The following is a 21,088-nucleotide window of genomic DNA, read 5'->3' as shown; positions in this document are numbered from 1 at the left end:
CTGTCCATGGACATAGAGGTGCCATCTGCAGGAGAGACCTTGTTTCTCGCCTTCTTTCCACTAAGCCTAGAGCTTAGCTCTGATGTCAGCTGGTGTCCTATTGGCTTATAGTCAGCTTCAATCTCACTGGTGCAGAGTCCAAGAGCAGGAAAGTCATAACACTAGTCCCTATGCAAGAGTGGGAGGAGTTCAGAAAGTGCAGAAGAGAAACAGAGGAGATAAAAGGGAGAAGTAAGCAGTTAGGCGGACTCAGCCAGGTGTGAGAGAGGAGAGGTTGCTGTTAGTCGTGTCGGAGAGGAGGAGGTACTCATACAGAAGTAAGTCAGCAGTACAGCACTTTTTCTCCCAAGGTCGAATGTGGTGTGAACCCGCTCCCTTGGCATCCCATAGCAGAGGGGAGGAGAGCCTTTCTGAGGTCAGCCTTCTACTAACAGTGAGTCATAGCTACCCGGTGAACTCAAAGCCAGGATTAGCCTTACAGTCTACTTTGCCCTCTGCTTCAACTACACTTCACTAAACTCAAATCAATCCTTCAGCTAGATCAACTAGTGGGAAGATTGTCAAGTCAGTTCAGTTAAGTAAAGGAGAGAGCGTTGAAGTCAGGTCCTAATCAAGTTGAAGGTTACTGTATTTCTCAGTGTTCAATTGCCTGCCTACTATCTGTGTGTACCTGTTTAAAGTACCTCTGTGGAAAATTGTGAATTCAATTATACTGCAAAATACCAAAGTCAGTAAATCTGCGTACTCCCAGATTACTAATCTACTACTCGACTCGACTAATTTATATCATCGTCATTTCAACCCCAAGGGTCCAGTTGGAGTACTGGTGTCACCGTGACAAAACAGGCCTTCCTGCCACCTGTACCAAGGTACATTCCTTGTGTCACTGCTCGGCTGTTGCACAAGCATGATGCATTTTTGCGCATGGAAAAAAAAAGGCACATCCCACTCACATGTGCAATGTGTTTTATTTAAAAAAATAAATAAATAAATCAATCACATAGAAAATAATGGATAATTGACCAGAAATAGGACATGCAGCGATTTTTCAATCACAGCATTGCTGCAAGAAAAAAAAATTGCTCATGTGAAATGTTAAAAATAAATGTTTATTTATATGCACAAATTCTATCCATATTGTTATCGGATGAAACTCACCCATGTGAATACACCCTCCTAGGAAGGAAGTAGAAAACAAACGTCAGATCCTTTTGTCCTGGGTGCCAAAATACAGCATCCTAATAAGACACCCATTCTGATTTTTTGCTATAGAGCCCCCTCTTTATGTATACCAGTGCGCACAACAGAAGCAAATTGTGCCAATAAACCACACTGATAAATGCCAATGGCTGACAAGTGGCAATGGCTTGGCCATCTTCCCCTGTCCCACAGAAGTGAATGGAATGATGGCCACACCACGTGTGCATTGCTATTCTATTCCTCTATTAGATTCCACTGAGAAACAGACAACGTTTTGGCTGGACACCCAGCCTTTTTCAAGGCTGGATGTCCAGCCAAAACGTTGTCTATGTTTCTCAGTGGAATCTAATAAAGAGGCATCCTCTGTGCTCTGAGGATGTGAATTTCTACTGTTGCACCAGTCTGCTGCTGCTCCTACTTTCTTTGGAAGTGCTTGAAGATTGGATCCGTGGTCGGGATCTACTTGGAGCGTGCATCAGCTGTTTGCTTCCGACCAAGTTTGTGGTAAAAGTGCATGCTGCTTCTCACATACAGACATTGCTATTCTATTCACATGGAGTATTCAGGATCACTGGGGTCAAAAAGTTGGAACCGATAGATAGAGCATGAATGTCTTTAGTGGGAAAACCACCTTTAAGGCTCAAAATATGTGATCATTTCTACACAAGTTTGCATTTAAAAAAAAAAAAGCTAAATCTTAATTTTCTATATTCAGAAAGTTTGTTGGATGCAATTCATTGTCTGTAGGTAACCAAATCTCTCAATCGTTAATATAGTTAGGATAGCGCCTCAGAGGAAAAAACTGAAAATATATAGTATAAAAAAAAAAGAAATGTTCAGTACTTACCTGGGGTGAACACCTGGACCCAGTGTTAAGTGGGATAACCAGGTGCCACACCTGTAGTCCTGCTCTTCATATCTTATTAATGCCCTCTTATGCCTTAGGCATCCATTCCACAAAGGAGAGCCACATGAACTCCAGAGAACTCCTTAAAAGGAGTACTTAGGTGTAAAGAACAAGACAAATTTTAAAAAGTTCCTGCGCTCATAAGGGAAATGCTAAAATCAAGGCTTAAGAAACACAGAAACGCGTTGCCAGCTGCACTATATTGTTAATGTGTATGTCTTGTTTGAAACAAATGAGAAGACCCATCATGAAGACTCGACCTCCTTCATATTTGTCTAATACCACAATCTGGGTTACTACTACTAGGAGGGGGTTTCTGTATATTATCCCATACCCCCTCTTTCAAAGTAAGATTTTTCTCCTTGTTTTATACCAGTGATGGCAAACCTTTTAGAGACCAAGTGCCCAAACTACAACCCAAAACCTACTTATTTATTGCAAAGTGCCTACATGTCAGGGGGCGGGGCTTATAACAATGCATGATTTTAACTGTATTCTAAAAAGTACAGGGCTGTTTCAAAATAGACAGCGTGCAGTTTTGAAATGTGGAGATGCTGCAGAATTTGCCACGGAAATTTCCGGATGAGGATATTCTGCCATTTCCGCCACGTGTAATGACGTCTCACAGTGGCCCTCACTAGTAATAGTGCCCCCCTCAGATACCTTACCCTTCCTGCTGTTTATTGTAACATGTTGAATTATGAAATGCGTTAATCCCCATATTATAATTTCCAACTTGATACAGGGATGTTTTGCATTGTGTTTCTACACGGTTGACCCGATACGTGTGTTTGGCTTCTATTGTAGGCATTGTTCTTGACAACAATGTATACTCCATCACAGAAGATCTCCAAGGTCACCCTGTGCTGGTCACACCTGCAATTCATAGTGACAGTGCTACTACACTGTGTAAACGTGTTGGTATTTGTTGGCCTTCACCTTGGAGAGTTTATGGAAGCGGCGCTGCTCCTCTGCTCGGCGCTGATCCCAAGCGCGCACTGTGACGACAGTGTGCTGCCAGACACCTTCTCCCCTGCTCTCGCAGAACCTAAGAGGAGATGTCAGGAGAGGTGGGAGGAGGATCCTGGCTGCACACTGACATCACAGTGTGCGCCGGGATCAGCGCTGCTAGCAGCGAGTGATTGCCAGCAGGGGAACCGCCGGTATTCACTGACGTGGTGAACAGCCAATGGCAGCCTGTGCCAGCAGGGAGGGCTCTGCGTGCCGCCTCTGACACGCGTGCCATAGGTTTGCCACCACTGTTTTATACAATGGAAATGGACATTTGAATTTAACACCCTTCTTATGAGTGCAGGAATTTTTTTAGAACTTTTTAAAATTTGTTTTGTGCAATTGCTAGATAAGAAGTCCCAGCAAGACTTCCTCGTGCACAAGGGCACGCACAGATTCCGTGTGGGAAATCCCGCCAGCTCCCCGGTGCCGATGACGCGGATCCGTGACACTTCTGCGATTCTCATTGCAGAAGTGCTGCAGGAGGGACGGCTTCCATTGACTTCAATGTAAGCTGTACCTGCGTATCCGCTCGAAAAATAGAGCATGCTGCGACTTTATTTCAGCACATTGCAGCCGCAAATAAAAACCGCTGGTCTGCGTGGAGAGAGGAATCTCCACACACATCAATGGGCACATTGGGTAGCGGATCGCCCGCGCCTGCTGACAAGCGCAGAATCTGCTGCTCAATTTGCCTTGTGTGCATGAGGCCTTAAGGGCAACTCACAAGCTCTCCGTTTATACTCAACAACTCTCCAAGGTGAAGGCCAACAAATAGCAACACATTTACAGTGTAGTAGCACTGTCACTATGAATTGCAGGTGTGACCAGCACAGGGTGACCTTGGAGATCTTCTGTGATGGAGTATACATTGTTGTCAAGAACAATGCCTACAATAGAAGCCAAACACACGTATCAGGTCAACCGTGTAGAAACACAAGGCAAAACATTCCTGTATCAAGTTGGAAATTATAATATGGGGATTAACGCATTTCATAATTCAACGTGTTACAATTACATAACAGTTTGACACAACTACTTCATGCACACCGCAAAGGAGGACTTCCGAGTACAAAACTGGTTAGCCAGAACTAAATCTGCCATATCAGCAACTGCATGATTATAATGAGAACACGCCTTGGATACAACTATTTGTCTTCCTTTATGTCAGGCTTTCATCACAGGGTTTGGATGACAGGTCATACACATAAGAAAAGGTTACCCTTTGCTGGGCAAATATCAGCCAGGTATTGCAGGCGAGTTCAAATATGCCATTAGGTATGCTTGGCAGCAAGTGTGGGTCATCATGACCCAGGAGGGAATGACAGGGAGGACAGTGACTCAAGCGGTAACTCAGCACCACTGAAACAAATCAGTGACAAGTTCTTTTCCATTCCCTCTGCATGACTCCATCCTACAAAAGTAAGGACACTGTCCAGCCAGAATACGGTCTTGATGTCCTCAAAAAACAAAAAATCCACACACAGTTCACCGCATGCATTTTTTTGTCATCAAGTTGTTGCAGTTGTGATGCAGTTTAAAAAAAAAATGCACCTTTTAAAGAACACATCGATAGCATTGGTGTCTAGTATAATGTATTGATGAGTCCAACAACCATTAGGATAGGTTTTCTCCCCTTGCTTCCATAAGCCATAAAGCTATTCAGCTTGTGGTACTATGCAATACCTGGCACAAGAATGCTGTGCAACTTGGGGCACAAGAGGTGGCTGTCATGCAACTATGCTTACTTTCTATACACTCTTGCATCTGTAGAAGTGTTTTAGTTGCACATATCACACAATTCAATGCATTAACTTTGAAAACATTTGTGATGCAGCAGAGTAAGGCCGTTCCGAGGTTCAGTCGCAGATTCGGCACACCATTCCGGAAGAAAAAGGAAAATGGAACCCCGGACGCAGATGTGAAAGCAGCCTAAGAATTGTCTAAAGAGGTGATGGGTTTGAGAATTGTTTTTATTGTACACTATGAGGATGAGGTTTTTCCAAGACTTTTTGACTTTTGCTGTTGGTTGTCATTGAAAAAATGCCAGCGTGTGAATCTAAGGCCACTTACACACATGCCACGATTTTACAGCTATTTTCGGACGCAGGTTCCTGCCTCTGACAGCGGGTTTTAGCGCACCTCATCATTGTAATGGGAGACGAAGTATGCTAAACGCGTGAAAATAGAGCAGACAGCATTTGAAAATCACGACACACTCCCCATTAAAGTCAATGGGAGCAGTATATTGCGATTACTGCAGGGTTCAAAATGCCGAGGTAAATACGGATGTGTGAGAGTGGCCTAAGGCCTCCAAAACAAATGAGAAGGGAAAAAAAAATTGTGTATGTAGTCTGTTTAAAAAGCAGACTACATAGGGACCAGTACTATTCTATGGTACAACACGCTACAGAGTTCTTTCAAGCAGACATGGACTGCATGAAAAAACTAATCACCTGCACTATTTTGATCCATATTGTGGATAGACACATCTATTGAAGTCAACGGGGAGAGAAACAGAAAAAAAAAAAACAGGCATCACATGGATACCATCAGTGTGTGGTCAGTTTCCCTTTTAAAGATGCAGAAAAATAGAATTGGGCTTGTTTAGTTTTTTTTTTTTTTTTTGCAGAACTGAAAAACATAATGGCATATACAGAAAAAACAAACAACCAACCTGCCACACGGACTGAATATAGAGGCCACATGGAGCAGCAAACATGAAAGAGAACGTTTTTTGTTTTTTTTTTAATTTACACAAGTGCGCACCTAACCTATCACTAAGGCTACACCAATACAGAGCGCAAACCTGACAAAATCCACGTCAAAATGAACATGTAACACATGGATTTTGTTGTAGATTTCGACACAAACACCCCTCATTTGAAGAAGTGACATCCACGCTTTAAACAACAGCATAAATTGTGGATTTAAAATCTGTGCCGCAAATACATTTCCACTGCCCATTTCTTCTGTCCTGCGCGGATAAGATTTCTTGTAATGTCATCATCCACACTGCTGTTACGGTAAAACTCTGACTTATATTTTATGTAGCCAGTGCCGCTGTCACAAATTTGCAGAATTTCTACTACCTGTCTACATACTGTTAGTCTTCATGCACACTGCGGTAGTCAGGATGCAGATACTGTAACACAAATCGCAAACATGGTACCCATATGAATTCTGTGGGCTCACACTATCTTGTACACCTCCAAAAATGCCATGTTACAGAGCTAGTCTCCTCTAGAAAACACTAAAAATCAAGGCTTTTAAAGTCACAGCACAAGGAGTGTCTTTGCTCCATAGTGGGGACCCACATACCACCATACAGGTCTGTGCATCCAGTAGCATCATTGCCATAAAGCTTAATTAAACTGATTAATTTGTGTCACTACATCAGTAGTCATAGACACTTCAGTTAAAACCCCTTTAATATGAGGGCAGCACCAAAAGTGGATTGTGCATGGCTTGCAGAAAACTGTTCATTTTCCAGTTATGGTGGTCTGAGCTCAGGGGGTGCAGGGAGAATAGCTTCAGAAGATGTATACAGCTATAGGAAGCTCAGACAGTTCTATTAGTAAACAGTAGTCGTCCTAGATGACTCCTCTATATAAATGTATAACACCATATGATACAATGTCAGCTTGACAGCCAGCACAACACAAGCCCGATACACAATAGCAGCTGGTCTGCTGCTCCTGGCTAGCTGGCTTACACCCCTCTACAAGGAGAGCTGTTCCTTCTTGCTTCCCCCTAAGTTTACATCAAACTTAACAAGCACAACGTGCTCCACCAAGCAGGCACCATAGACGGAAATGTAGTGAGTTTTGACGTGGAGGGAGGTGGAGCTGCAGATGACAGTACAGGAAGCCATTGCAATATGGGATTATCTGAGCAGCTGCACACCTAAGAGACAATATATAAAGTACCTATGTAGAAATATTCAGGTGAACCCAATCACCTTATACAAGGTCACACTGGGCTGCTAATACAAGGCGAGCAGATGTCACACCATTCATGCCCATAAAGGGGGTGGGAGGGGGATGGGCGGGCTGTATCCACCATCTATAAATATTGCATCATGCTATAATGTGCGGGAAGGAACCGGATTAAGCGCGAATATTTCACACGTCAAACACTCATGTCATGTACCATTCATACAATATGCTATACACCCCTATAGAAGTCTATGACCCCAGCACTACTACAGAGTTTATGGCAGCCATGTGCCCCATTGTAACATGGAGGAGGGAGGCTGCCATGTGCTTGCCATAAGGAGACACTGATGTAGTGTGAGCAGCCACATCCGAGGGTCTCTATAGGAAACTCAGAAATAGCCATATGGAGAACTCTCAGGAAGGAAAAGCCTGCCAAGAGACCACGTGATGCGATGAAATGATACATTGTATCTGTAGACTGGTACATGCTATATATAGATACATTGTATCCCCGCTCTGTGCACTGGCACATCCTATAGACTGATACATTGTAGCGGTACTGATGATACATAGCAGCACGCCGAGGTCTGCAGGCGGTACTCACCGGGCCGGGTGTTCCCTCCTCGCACAAGGTCGGCAGTCTCAGCAGTGGGCAAAGCGTGCTTGATGTTACCGGCTCTCGCCACTCCTTGTATTATTACATCAGCCGCTCCCCCTCCTTCCTCCTTCCCTCCTCCTTACACACCCGGCTAGTAGTAAGTGGTGGTCACTTCAATCCCCGGGGTGGTCTACAGGCTGGAGGTGATCCACACCAGCAGGACCCCCAGGCTGTTAGTGATGGCTCATGTCTGATGTAACCCCCTCACTGCTGGAGAGGTGACATGTGGTCCTCCTACAGCAGTGAGAACAATCTAAAGGAGTTTGGTGCTTTCACAGCAGCAGAATCTTTCTGCCATACACATCACCAGCCGATAATCCGCTGCTGCAGGATTCTGCATCAAACCCACCTGTCTACCTGTGGCATTGCTGGCAGTATAAGGGCGCCTTCACACTGGCCAGAAAATCTTGCACAAATATGAAGTGTATTTTTCTGAATGGGGTCATATACATAAGCGGCCCTTTTTCACGGGAAAAAAAACCGCAGCGTGTCCGATCTTTGGGCGTTCCCTCAGAACGCATTGCCCCTTGTTTTCAATGGAGCCGGAAAAAACATCGCACGGCATGAGAGTGTGATGCAAGGTTTCCCATTAAAAACGGTGAGAAACACCTGCCGCTAGTTCCCTGAAGTGATGCCAGGGAAATCGCATGTGTACTCGGCCAAAAGGCGCCTTCACACTGGCGATAAAATGGTGCGATTTTCATGCGATGTGAGAGTGAGGGAAAATAAAGAATTATGAAGCCAGTGATTTTCAATGGTTTCCTTTACATATGTGATGTTTTCACTTATGCGATGTTCCGATAAAACAATCACAGCATGTCTTTTAGGCGTTTTGCATTTTTTAAATCTCCCATGTTTCCCTATGGAGCCTCCATTTTATCGCATCGCAAAGCACAAACTTGCTTTTTTTTGTGCGATCCTATGCATTTTTAACATTAGAAAGTCCTTTTGACTTTCCCCTTAAAAAAATGGCAGCAAAATCACGTGAGAATATTGCAAGTGGCAGCGATGTTTTTGCAAGAAAAAGCGTTGCGGTCGCTTAAACATCTCATGAACAAAAATTGCGATTGTCTCACGGCGATATCGTGATCACCAGTGTCAAGGAGCCCTAAGGGTATGTTTATACAGAGGAATTCACAACAGAATTTTCAGCATAAATTCCGCCTGTAAAATTTGCATCTTTTTTACACTTTTGCATGGATCCACACGCAGAACTTGCCCCGCCAATGGTTCAAAATCCGTGTGCAGGATTCCGACATGGAATATTGTCTTTACACATCAATAAGTGACCTCACTTCTTTATGTGGAAGTGCGATTTTCCACATCAGAATTCAGTAAGCAGATTTTGCCCATTGACATGATCTGTGTCAAAAACTGTGGTGAAAAATTCCACCATGTGAACATACCCTTAAAGGGGTTCTGTCAGAAACAAAAAATTTATACTCACCTGTGCCTTACAGGGCCGGTCACCGGGAGGCTGCTGCTCTTCTTCTTTCCCTCCAGCAGCCGTCTGATCGCAGGGCAGAAGCTGGCAAAGTTCCAGCTTCCGCCCCTGCTCCGACCATACTGGGTGGCAATTCCTGCCGCCCGGGTCAGTGGTCGACACGTCACCCACTGATTGGCCTGGCCGCATCCAACCTCTGCCGTCCTCAGAGAGTTGACCGGCAAGCTTGTGCACTCACCATGGGCTCTCCGAGGACGGCAGAGGATAAACACGGCCAGATCAATGAGAGCTCGCAGGATCCACTGGAGCCGACCCCTCACACGCCAGGTAAACAGCGGAGGGAAGAACAACATGATTAGGTGAGTTTACTTTGTTTTTTTCATTCTTTTCTTTTTACAGCTTACACTCTACAGGGATGCAGGGCAGGATGCAGGTGATAATACTTTTTTTTATTTTACTGACAGAACCCCTTTAAGCTATTTTCAAGTCCACATGAAAATCTGTAAAGAGGCTACGGTTTTGGTGCAGAATTTTCCAAGTCTTCTGGTGCGTATTATGGAAATATTCCACTCATGTGAACGCACCATTAGAGCGCGTTCACACAGTAGAATTTTCCAAGCAGAAACCACCTGGAAAACTGTGGCAGAAGCCCACAACTATTTAGCTGAGGGTTTTACTGCAGATCCACACACGTATGTAGCCCTGTCAGTGGGCAAAATCAGCATGTAGAATTTCCAATCTCTTTCCATGTGGATCTGCGTGAAGAAGTGACATGTCACTTCTTGATGTGGAAATGCTCATTTCTGCATCAGAATTCCGCATTGGTATTTTACCCATTGGCAGTAGTATAAGAAATGAAAGCTCAGTCGTGATTGGTAGCTGTTGGCAACAAAAATTACAGGGGAAGTCTGTGAGTTTTCAATTTTTAATTACGCCATTATTCGTCGCCGGGTGCTGAAGAACGCTCATGCAAAATTTCATTCAAATCAGACCAGAACTGTGGATGTGTAGACGACACAAACAAACAGATTTTATGTTTTATGTATTAGATTTCCGCTGTTAATTCCCCACCAAATGAAACTTTATTCACACGAGCGTATACACGCAGCTATTTAACCACGTAAATACACCGGCCATCAGGAAGAATGCATTGGATTCAAGGCATTCATTCAACTGGCCCAGCATATTTACGTGGTTAAATAGCTGCGTATATACGCTCGTGTGAATAAAGCCTGAGGGCTCCTTCACATGGGCACTGCGATTTTCAGCCGCCCGTGTCGTAGCCGCATCATGGCCAAAAATCACATGAATGAGAGGCAGCCACAACCAAGTTGCGGCTGCATATCCCGTTTCAACACCCATTCAGATGGCTGGGCTGCGGCGTCTGTACGCCGCAGCCTGAAATACCGTTAGGAGGGGGGGAAGAGTTTAGCTCAGCTAAACTTCCTCCCCCTTCCCTTCCCCTCTTCACCCCTTGCCAGCTGCCGGTAAAGGGAGGGGGCAGGATAGGAGCTAGTGTGCTAAAGTCCCGCTCCCTATCTACCCCTTGTTGACTGCCAGCAAAGGGAGGGGGCGGGAGTTTAGCAGAGCTAGTGTGTTAATTAGCTGCCTCGTCCTTCCCCCTCCTATTGCTGGCAGCCGGCAAGGGGCGAAGAGGGGGAGGGAGTTTAGCAGAGCCACTGCTAAACTAGACCAGACCTGTCTTTTCCGGTCAGCGTAAAACTGACCGGCCAGAATGCGCACCGTATCTTTTCCGGGCGGACGATTTTGTGAATTGAAATCCAATGCTTCAGATGGTCGCGATTTTCGGACGGCGTTTTATCGCGGCAAAAAATCTGTGATAAAACGCTCATGTGAAGAAGCCCTAATACAGATATAAATGCAGAGTTTGGTGCAGATTTGCTGCAGTTTTTGTCAACTGCAGAAAAGGCACACCTGCAGCACCCTGGCCACTTGCCTGGAAACCACGGCAGACAATTATTCCACCACGAGGTTATTTGTAGAGGCAGGGCTTTTCCACAATGCCCTGAGGTATTGATATGAAACTTGCCCCCACCTGTGGGATACTTCATGCCCTGCATACAAGGAGAGCCAACAAAAGGAGATGTAATGGCAGGAGGTGACCCAGATGGTTTTGGGAGAAAGGTGGGACTCCGCCACTACGCTTCGGCACATGCAGTTCTGGGAGCATTTTTTATTATATTTCTGTTGGCAAGACATGTGTCTGAGTCATCTTGAGCAACTCCTGACTCCCAGCAAGCACATGTGCAATGCAAACATTGTTTTAGAGGCCGAGTCTGCCAATCTTGGTGACACTTTGGTGCTGGAGTCTGTGTAATATTTTTTCACGGTGCCTCTAGTAATTGTGTGTTTTGTAGCTTTCACAACCACCGACATACTGTTTGTTGGACCTGACCTCATGCAGGGATTTCTGAAGTGTCAAGCAGGTTTTTCTTAGCATTGCTTACAGTGTTCATCTTATCTGCACTCCTTTTTTTCCTTTTTAGGTGTATTTATGATTATACATATAGTATTGGATGTGAAGACAAGATGGTGGTCAGCCAAGGACAAATTTTGCCGGGAATCTGGCTCCCAGGGCTGGAGTGGTGCTGCTGGTGGAAGCAAAAGACCAAATCATTTTATATGTCTCCTCGGTTTTCTTCAAAGAGCCCAATCCTTCTCCTGGTTTGCAGGTAGATGAGACTGGAGGATTGGGCAGATATGTATTGCAAATATCTAGCCCCAGACTTGAGGAAGCTGCCCAAACACAAAGTCCAGCCTATGAAGTCAGCAATTGCAACACTAATTAAGGCTGCATTGGCGCTGTATAGCACTGATGAATGCTTTCTTGCCCTTGACCGCTGGAGGAACACCCGGAAAAGAGTGCACTCGACTCCCTCAGTGTCCATGGCTGCCCCTGCTCAATCCTATGTAACCAGATATCGGCATTATGAAACTGACATTGGGTCTCACACTTCCTCACAGCCCACCCATGCCCAGTTGCATAGCCGTGAAGCCTGTTATGGCTGTCCCTCCTTTTAAGAAATGCAACCCCAGCCTGGGCTAAGTGATTGGCACATGGAACAACAGAGTGAGGCCTTTGACCCCAAGTCCATGGAGGATAGTTATTTTCAATACTAGTTTTTGTAAATCCCATTATTTTTTACGCATTTCAAGGTATGTGAACCTCTTCCTCAGTACTTGCTAGAGATAAACGGTCATGAGATTATCTCCAAGGTGTAGTCTAATTATTCTGGGCATCTCCCTCCTATTCTTGGCCATCCTTAGTGGATTATTCTGGAGAAAGAGCGTTTAGGATCAGAAAATGAGGATGAACTGGAGGTTGCAGTACTGCAGGAACCTTACAGCTGGGAGAATGGCTATTAACAACCTACAGTACAGCAACCTCCAGGGCATGAAGATGTGCCTGACTTGGAGAGCAGATGCTGCCGGTCTGCTATGCAGCATGGCATCATCTGCCACTTCTGCTGGGAGAGATGCAGCTTCAGCCTCTTCTGCATTCTCACCAGCATTGTTGTCCCGGCAAAAATCATGCAGCACCATGTAGGCTCTAATTACCGCAGATACGTTGTCAGGTTTCAGCTGAAGCATGCTGTGCAAAACTCTCCACTTGGTGAGAATGCGAAAAGGCACACTCCACGAAATGCCTGGCATGGGTGAGTCGCTAATTAAACACCCATGTCTCTGTGAGTAAAGGGACGCAGTACATGAGTTCATGAGCCAAATCCCTCATTAACCACAGGGACAAATGGGGCAGGTGGACCTGAACAGCCATGAAGGTTCCGTGGTTCTGGAATACCCATTGCGAAAGTCCTGAAAATGCAAGCATCAGCAGCGCTTCCATAGACCCCGATATCCACAAATATAAATCTATAGCTGCCAACAGCACTACAGAGAAGTACTGCTTATAATTGAAATAACAGGACCTGAGTGCAGCAGCTTTTTGACATGGATGTGTTTGCCGTCCAGCGCCCCAATGTAGTTTGCTAACTGTGCAGCATTCAGGAATCCCTAGGCGATGTCCATCCAATAATCAACGAGAGGGCAGAGCCATCACCAAAGGCATCAGACGCTGCCAAATGACATCACAGGTCTTCCTGATGATCCCGGAAACCGTAGAGGTGCCCAAAAGAAAATCAAAATACAGTGAAACTTAAAAATTCCCAGTGGCCAAGAACCGGCGGAAAGAAGGCAAAAGGGAACATTGTAAACACAAAGGACACTTTGTTAAGGGTTAACGCAAACGTGAGATTTTAAAATAATTCTTTGGTATGCCAAAACCAAAAGAAGGTTCAAAACATGAGATGAAAATCAACTTAGATTTTCTTTCTGCTGCTGTTCTGGCTAATAAAAGACCACTGGAAAAAACTGACGTGTGAATTAGCCCTAAAAAACATTACACAATAAACATCACTAGTGTAGAGGGCATTTGACATGCGGAGAGGAGCCAAAAACAGGGGCGGGTTCGAACACGGCTTGTTGCTCGTTCAAGTAACGAACACCATCGAGTACGCTAATACTCGAACAAGCATCAAGCTCGGCAGAGTATGTTCGCTCAACTCTAGTTGAGAGTAATCGTACCAGTATTCCAAAAACAATTGGGACGACTGGATCCCATTCAAGCCAATGGAAGTAAGAATTAGGTTCACAAATTTTGCCTCCAGAGTGTCCATAATGTGGCCAAATGCTCCCAAAACTCCATATAGATATTGCCTTTGGTCAGATTTAAATCTAGAACTCTAGCACTGCAAGATAGCAGTGCTAACAAGTGAGCCACCACACTCGCTCTTTTTTCTCAAGAGAAGAAGGATAAACAAAAAGAGAGCATAAAATCTCCATACACATTGAAACTAGTATTACTTTTATGGACGCTAAGAAAGCAGTATTACTTTGTGGGGGCATACAGCGGGTACTATTACTTTGTCTGGGCAGAGAGGGACCACTGTGACTTTTGAGGGGCACAAAGAGGGCAAAATTACTTTGAGGAGGCACAGAAGGGCTTTAGTACTTTGGGAGCATAGTGAGGGTTTTATTAGTTTTAAGGCCGCAATTGCCTTATTGAGGGGCACAAAGGGGAATTACTACTATGAGGAAATAATATTACTAAATCAGGCACAAAAGGGGACGCTATTACCATAGGGGAGGGCACTAAGAGAGGCATTGGGGGTAGCCACAGGCTGGGCAGAGTGTGCAGAGGGAAATCATCGCTGAAAAAAGTTCATGGCATTCTGAGCCGAGATACAGAAGAAAAAAGAAAGTGAATGATTCCAGTCAGAGAAGAAATCACATGTGATTACTGGAGATCTTTTTATTATAAAATTGAAAAACATAGCAATAAGAAAAACAAAAACATAGGATATAACGCAAAACAAAACATACAAAAAATTATTACTGATACTGAATGCAAAATAAACTGAAACACGAGGAACTCCGCCAACTAACATCGCCTTACTTCAGGTCAAAATGAAAACCAAAGGTCCATCTGGTCCACACTAAGAAACCCACAGACATATACTACACTATAATTATTGCCTCATACCCATCACCGCACCGCCATACAACCGCAACTCTTGTAACTAAAAATAACCTATAAAAGAGAAAAATTGGACAATAAACAAATTCAGAGATCCAGTCTGACTCAAATTCAGGCCTAAAATTGGTCCAAAAGGAAACAAACAACTCTAATGTAAATTCCAACATAGACATTAACTAACTCAGCCGGGTAGGAGTTATTCCTATACACCGGTCACAAGCCCGGATAAATGGGGAGGGTTAGGGAAAGGCCTGGAGACCTACCCTGCAAAAACCTCGCCTTGGAAACCCTATGAAAGAGCTCTCAAATGATTCAGCTATGGTATCCGATGGTGGGCCCACCGGGCTAAAGGATTCTCTAAATGCTACTGGGAAAGCGCAAGGTCTGAGTACAAGTAGTCAGGGTTTTTCTCATGACTCAACTGGGGGAAAACCCTCGGGAATCCAAGCTTCCCAAGCAGAAGTCATGAGAGGCCATATGCGAGGCCTATATTCACAGGTCAAGATGGCCCAAAAACCATTTTTGGCACACAACAGCACAATCAAAGGCAGAAATGAGAAGGAACTGAATGACCAACAGAGTATCAAGGATGGGTGGAGGGAATACTTAGAGGAACTCGGTCTATGTAATATGTGATTGAACCCTTAGGGCTCATTTACACAGGCGTATTCAATTTCAGTCTATGAAATGCGCATGGACCAGAACTGTGTGTATTCCCTGTGTATTGCGTCTTTTTGTGCGCATATTCATTGTTTTTCACATGTGCAAAAAACAACACACGCCAGAAAGCCCTATTGATATCTTGTAACACTATGCAGTCAATACACATGTATCCTGCATATTTACACAATCCCAATGACTTCAACCCTATCAGTGGCACGCCTGGAAATTTTCCAGGACTAGCTCCACTGCCCATAATGATATAGCCCAGAAGATTTCCAGGCTATGTTTCACTATGGGACCGTGTAGAACACAATGCCATAAGCTGTGGCATTGTGTTCTGCACACACCCCGCCTGCACAGTCCCACAGAGAACAGTGCAGGACTTTAAAAAAAGAAGCCGGAAGATATAACCAATATGCCGACAACTTCTTTTTTTGAACTCCTGCACTGTTTACACGTTGCCACGGAGACCATCGGCTTGTCAGAAGCCGAAGATGGTCCCCATGCAAGGGAGAGCTGGTGATCGGCTGTCAGATGATAGCCAGGCTCCAGCTCTTACAGCAGAGAACTGAGAAAACCTCAGATCTCCGCTGTTTAACCCTTGACATGCCACGGTTCATGCGACCGCAGCATGTAAAGGGCTGACAGAGGGAGGGGGTTTGCTCTGTCACCATCAAATCCCCCACAATGTGATCAGGGGGTCCTGATGGGTCTCTGTTGCATCTGGAGGCTTGAATATAGCCTCCGGGTCTGCCGGCTAAATTAGGCTATGACGCTCAGTCTCTGTCTGAGTGTCATAGCCTGTCTAATACCCTGCTATGCCTCAGCAGAATATTAGAAGAATAAAAAAAAGTATTATGCAAGTTCCCTGAAGGGACAAAAATGTAAAAAAAAGTTTAAAAAAATAGTAAAAAAATTATATAAAAAAATTAAAAATACCAAAACCCCACATTTCTCCCTTTACTTTGTAAAAAAAGTTAAAACAAAATTACACACGGGGTATCCCTGCGTTTGTAGTGACCCAGAGAAGGAAGTTAGTAAATTTTTTAATCTGCAGGGTACATGGCATGGAAAAAAATTAAAACATCGCAAAAAAAGATAATTTAGCTCAGCTTACAAAAAACAGAATAGATAATTATCAAAATGCTGCACTGATTAACAAATAGTACTAATAAAAGTACAACTCCCGCAAAATAAAAACCCTTACAAAGCTCAGTTGATAAAAAACATTAAAATGCTAGGGGTCTTTGAATGCAGTGATAAAAAAATAACCTTTTTTTTTGTATGAAAAAGTAGCGAAAAAGAAAAAACTATTACAATTTGGTATTGACATAATCGCACTGGCCTGTAGAATGCCTTTAATTTATTATTTATACTGCTCAGAGAATGCAGTGAAAAATAAAAAACATGCCAGAATTACAGATTTTGTTAATCTTGCCACTAGAAAAAATGAAATAAAAAGCGATCAAAATTTTACATGTTCCCAAAAATTAGATAAATGAAGACTAATGTTCATCCCGCAAAAAACAAGGCCTTCTGGGGCGCCAGCAATGGAAAAATAAAATTAATACGGCTCTTGGAATGTGGTGACAGAAAAGCAAACCTGTAAGAAAAAAAATGTTTTAAATGTACAAAAATAGCAAAACATAAAAAAACTGTATAAGTTAGGGCTCCTACCCACTCGTGTTTTTTTAACGCTGCGATATCGCTGCATTTTTTTTGTGTGTGTGTGTAGGAGCCCTACAAAAAACAAGCCCTCATACGGCTGTTATGGAACGCAACTGGGAAATTAGCTGAAATTAAATGATTGGCCCATTTAAGAAACCTGCCTTGGTGGGTCTGACAGGGTGGTAAGAAACCCACCACTGAAGGGGTTAATGGGCTATTTTGGCCTGTAATAGAGATCACAATAGGACAGTCTGTGATTTTTTTCTCATGCACATAAAAACGAACATGAAAAACTCATATCTGAATACCTTAATGCAAATCAATGGGGTTTCTACTCTCCGTATTGTGAAAATATGCACGTGAATGAGAGCTGACTTAGGCTAATTTCCTACAGGCAATCGCGATATCAGTCCGTGAAACTTGGCCAGATATTGTACTTGGGAATGTACAATTTATTAGCGGATGTGAGGCGTCTTTCTTTAATAACGCCTCCCATCACTTCAGGTACAGTAGCGATCCTCCGGTGTGGCTTTTAACTGTTCCGCAGGCTTGGCATGTGTTTCCCATTGTTTCCCAGCCCCATTGAAAACAATGGTGAGGCGTTCTGAGGGATCACCCACAGATAGGACATGCCGCGATATTTTCCCGCATTGCTATGCTCATATATATGACCCCAATGGGGTTCATAATCATGCAAGACTTTCTCGGCCGTGTGAAAGCGGCCTCGGGCTGCAAGAAGAGACTTTCAAGCCAAGCAAGTCATAAACCTTTTGTGTAATCTCTCCAGAGAAGTTGGGTGAATTGCAGTTGTGCTATCAGTTGCAGTCACACGGTTCAGGTCATTCTTATAGAGCACACTTGTGATACAGCAGTTTTCCTCGGTACATGTTGAGTATAGTCAACTGTCCTATTCTTTACAGCAAACAAAAGGGACACAGACAACATTGAAAACCAGCCGTACTAACTGGAACAAAGGTACAAGCACCAATGCCAAGCAGCATGCAGAAGGCAAAACGCTATATGCTGGGGCACAGGTGCAAAATACTGATTAACAACCACTCACAGCTACCATGCATTCATATTTTCACACAGATGAGGTTTATATTGGGTGCTACACAAGTACATGTAGTTCACCATGCAGGCTTAGAGCCTATCAGTGACACTCATACTATTAGGCTGCATTCACACATGGTGTTTCTTGTTGCGGTTTTTAACTGACATGCTGGTCTTTGTGCAACACCCCAGAGGGGTGACTCTGGGCACCTGGTTAACGTGAAGAGCTGGGAGGGATAAGTGCTGATGTCTCATGGTGGCACTTACCAGGCTCTGGTCCCGGAGGGATGACACGCAACCAAGGCCAGTGTAGATTGGAGCCAAGCTTCGACACTCCTTTGGCTGGGAGTGCCAATAAAGGGGATGAGGGGGGTTGTAGTAGATCTTACTCGTGACACCACCGTTCCCACAAACAGTTAATCTAAGCGGCGGAGTAATAACACGGCGACTTGTGTTTAGTACCTCGGGTCCTTAGGAACTGTTAAGGCCCAGCAAAACTTTACGTGAATAAACTTGAATAAACAGGTAGTTATAGGTATAATTCACTTGCAACAATTACAGGCTAGAGCTCAGAGCTTGGGAGGATCCACAGGAACAATACGGCCCTATAGTCCATGTTATCTATATGTCACCAATCCTGAAAATTGGGAGCACTCCGGAGGAGGAAAAGGTTAGGGGTCACTCCTCAAACACTCTGGCAGGCAAAATTACTCAGAAAGACAACATCCGCGTGGGTGTCACAATTAAGTACCTCTGTGCGGTGATCCTAATGGCGAACAACCTGTATTGTGAATAGGTACCTTGTATGGTGGGTCCCTGTATGCAGAGTTATTTGGGGGTTGCTCTCACTCTGGGGAATATAGTAACTCACCCTCTCTTCCATGCGTTTCACTTACGGTAGGGATGTCTCTCCTTCTCCTCCATAGTAGACGCAAGGAAACCAGAGGTGTCTCCCTGTGCCCCTGCGGTTTCCCCATTGGATCGGAGAAGAGGGAAGATCCTCATCTCCTACATAGGGAACCTCTCCTTCTCTGTTTTCAACACAAAGAAGCTAAAGGTGCTTCCCTGCATCACTGTGGGTCCTCCAACAGCATGGGCAGATGGATGATCATCAACAACCTCTCCTGCTCTCAAACACTCACATTTATAACCTCACCTGTACCACGTGACACTAAGATAGATACATTCAGCAGCAGAGCTGACAGGCAATGATTTTAACACAGTTAACCCTACAGACGCTGCAGCTGTGCAACAGACATACAAAAAATGACATGTCAGCTTTGCACAGTGCATCCACATAAGACAATACATATATGACAATAAGGGACAAGGATGTTGTTCTCGGACACTACATTTGTGTTTAGGTTGTGAGCTTGCACTTTGGCCAAAGTGTCAACCAATACTTCATATTTGCAGAAGCAGTTGAGCGCTGAAATATTAGGGGAGCCCAGAAGGGTCATTCCTTTCTGCGCTACACTTCTATAGTGTGGGGCAGCCTGTCTGGTCTAATAGTATGGGCGTCACTCCTGCCTTTTCCCTATTAAGGTGCTTTCACATGGGCAGAATTAGTTCGTAGGATGCAGCGCAGATGCGGATTTTGTCAACTAGTGCGGAATTTCTTGCATTCTTTTCCACCGACTTTAGGTGCGGAATTACATCTCTTGTATGTTGGAAATCTACAAGACGTCCATATTTCTGCAGCGGAAAGTTTTTTAAGAGTCAAGAATTGACTCTCGTAGTTTTGAAGACACAGGTGCGGAATTCAAGCCCCATGGGGATAACACTGTGACGGAGAAATGTCCAGGCGGACTAATTCCATCCTGTGTGAAAGCACCCATAGATTTATACCTGCTAGCCTCTCTATTGGACTCTCTGGTATAGACCATAGCTCCATCTTTGGCCATGTTTTGGATCACCTTCCTGGTACTGACCTTGGTCATCTGTATTGGATACCAGGAAATGTTTTCCAACTAGATCTGGAATGTGACCCACTTTAGAGATAGTTTTAGCATTGTTATTGCTCGCTATTACACTTTACTTAGTAGAACTGGCAAAAGCCCCTTTTAACTTTGGGGTAAAAGATCTTGGAAAAATCCTGTAAACGCTGATTTTTGTCTCATAAATCAAAGACTATTAATTTGTAATTGCAAAGTTGCCTCTTTGGGCCTTGTTTCTTCTTGTATGACCTAATTAAGAGGATTATCTTCCTATAATGCCTGCCCAGCCATGCTCTGCGGGTACATTTATCTAAAGCCTGTTCCACCAGGCACTGTATAAAAGTCACATTTAAACATATTTTTCACATTAGTAATCCTGACTTTATATGTTTCACTGTTTGAACTTGTATGGTGGAAACGTATGAAGTCCAACAGATTTATACCCACATCATTTTCATTCCATACTCTATAATGACTCCCAGCATACCACCAAGCACCTCAGGTTTCTACCTGTCTACTCCCACGGCTTGCTTGAGGATTTGGCATTGGGCAAGGGTGTCAGTTGGCAAATTATGATTTGTTGAGTGTTGTTATGTGTAATTGGAGGGTAATATTAAAAAAAGAACAGTGAAAGTTTGGTGTTATATTGGCAGTTTTACTTCTCCTTTTAGTGTTTATTTACATTTCTACACACGGAAACTCAGATACTTATCACTCTGTGGTTTGGATGCTACTCTACATCCTCATAGTGCCCACATACAAAGGGCTCCAAATTTCAGTTTAATTTGTCTGTAATAATTGCAGAAAACTCTAAATCAACATAGTATTATGTGCATACACTGTATGGCCACTTTACCACAGGCACCCATCTAGTAGCCCATTGGACCTCCTGTGATACTCAGAACTGCAGAAGTTTGTCATGGCATAGATTCCACTAGGGCAGGGGTGTCAAACTCATTTTCACCGAGAGCCACATCAGCCTTATGGTTGCCTTCAAAGGGCCGATTCCAATTGTAAGACAGTAAAAGTGAACCCCACAGTGGCCCGATTGGTAA

The 21,088-nt window shown here is 44.0% G+C and overlaps 1 protein-coding gene and 1 long non-coding RNA gene across 3 annotated transcripts in view; one reads left to right on the top strand and one right to left on the bottom strand.

Moving 5' to 3' along the window:
- SLC7A1 (solute carrier family 7 member 1) overlaps nt 1–7,758 on the bottom strand; it is a 47,276-nt gene extending 39,518 nt beyond the window's left edge. The window contains exon 1 of the mRNA XM_066583160.1: nt 7,661–7,758. The gene's annotated coding sequence lies outside the window, so the exon portion shown is untranslated. The remainder of the gene's footprint in view (nt 1–7,660) is intronic.
- The window catches only part of LOC136582269 (uncharacterized), a 42,416-nt gene that overhangs the window by 412 nt on the left and 20,916 nt on the right, over nt 1–21,088 (top strand). Inside the window, exons 2-3 of one of the 2 annotated variants that reach the window (XR_010787163.1) lie at nt 4,956–5,069; nt 11,666–12,387. This is a non-coding gene — a long non-coding RNA (uncharacterized lncRNA). Of the gene's footprint in view, nt 1–4,955; nt 5,070–11,665; nt 12,388–21,088 lie in introns of those variants that run through there. The other variant, XR_010787164.1, reaches the window with a different exon arrangement.

This window comes from Eleutherodactylus coqui, chromosome 1, assembly GCF_035609145.1.
Source record: "Eleutherodactylus coqui strain aEleCoq1 chromosome 1, aEleCoq1.hap1, whole genome shotgun sequence".
Lineage (NCBI taxonomy): Eukaryota > Metazoa > Chordata > Amphibia > Anura > Eleutherodactylidae > Eleutherodactylus > Eleutherodactylus coqui.
Note: the sequence above shows the minus strand (reverse complement) of the source record. Positions and strands in the feature narration are given on the sequence as shown.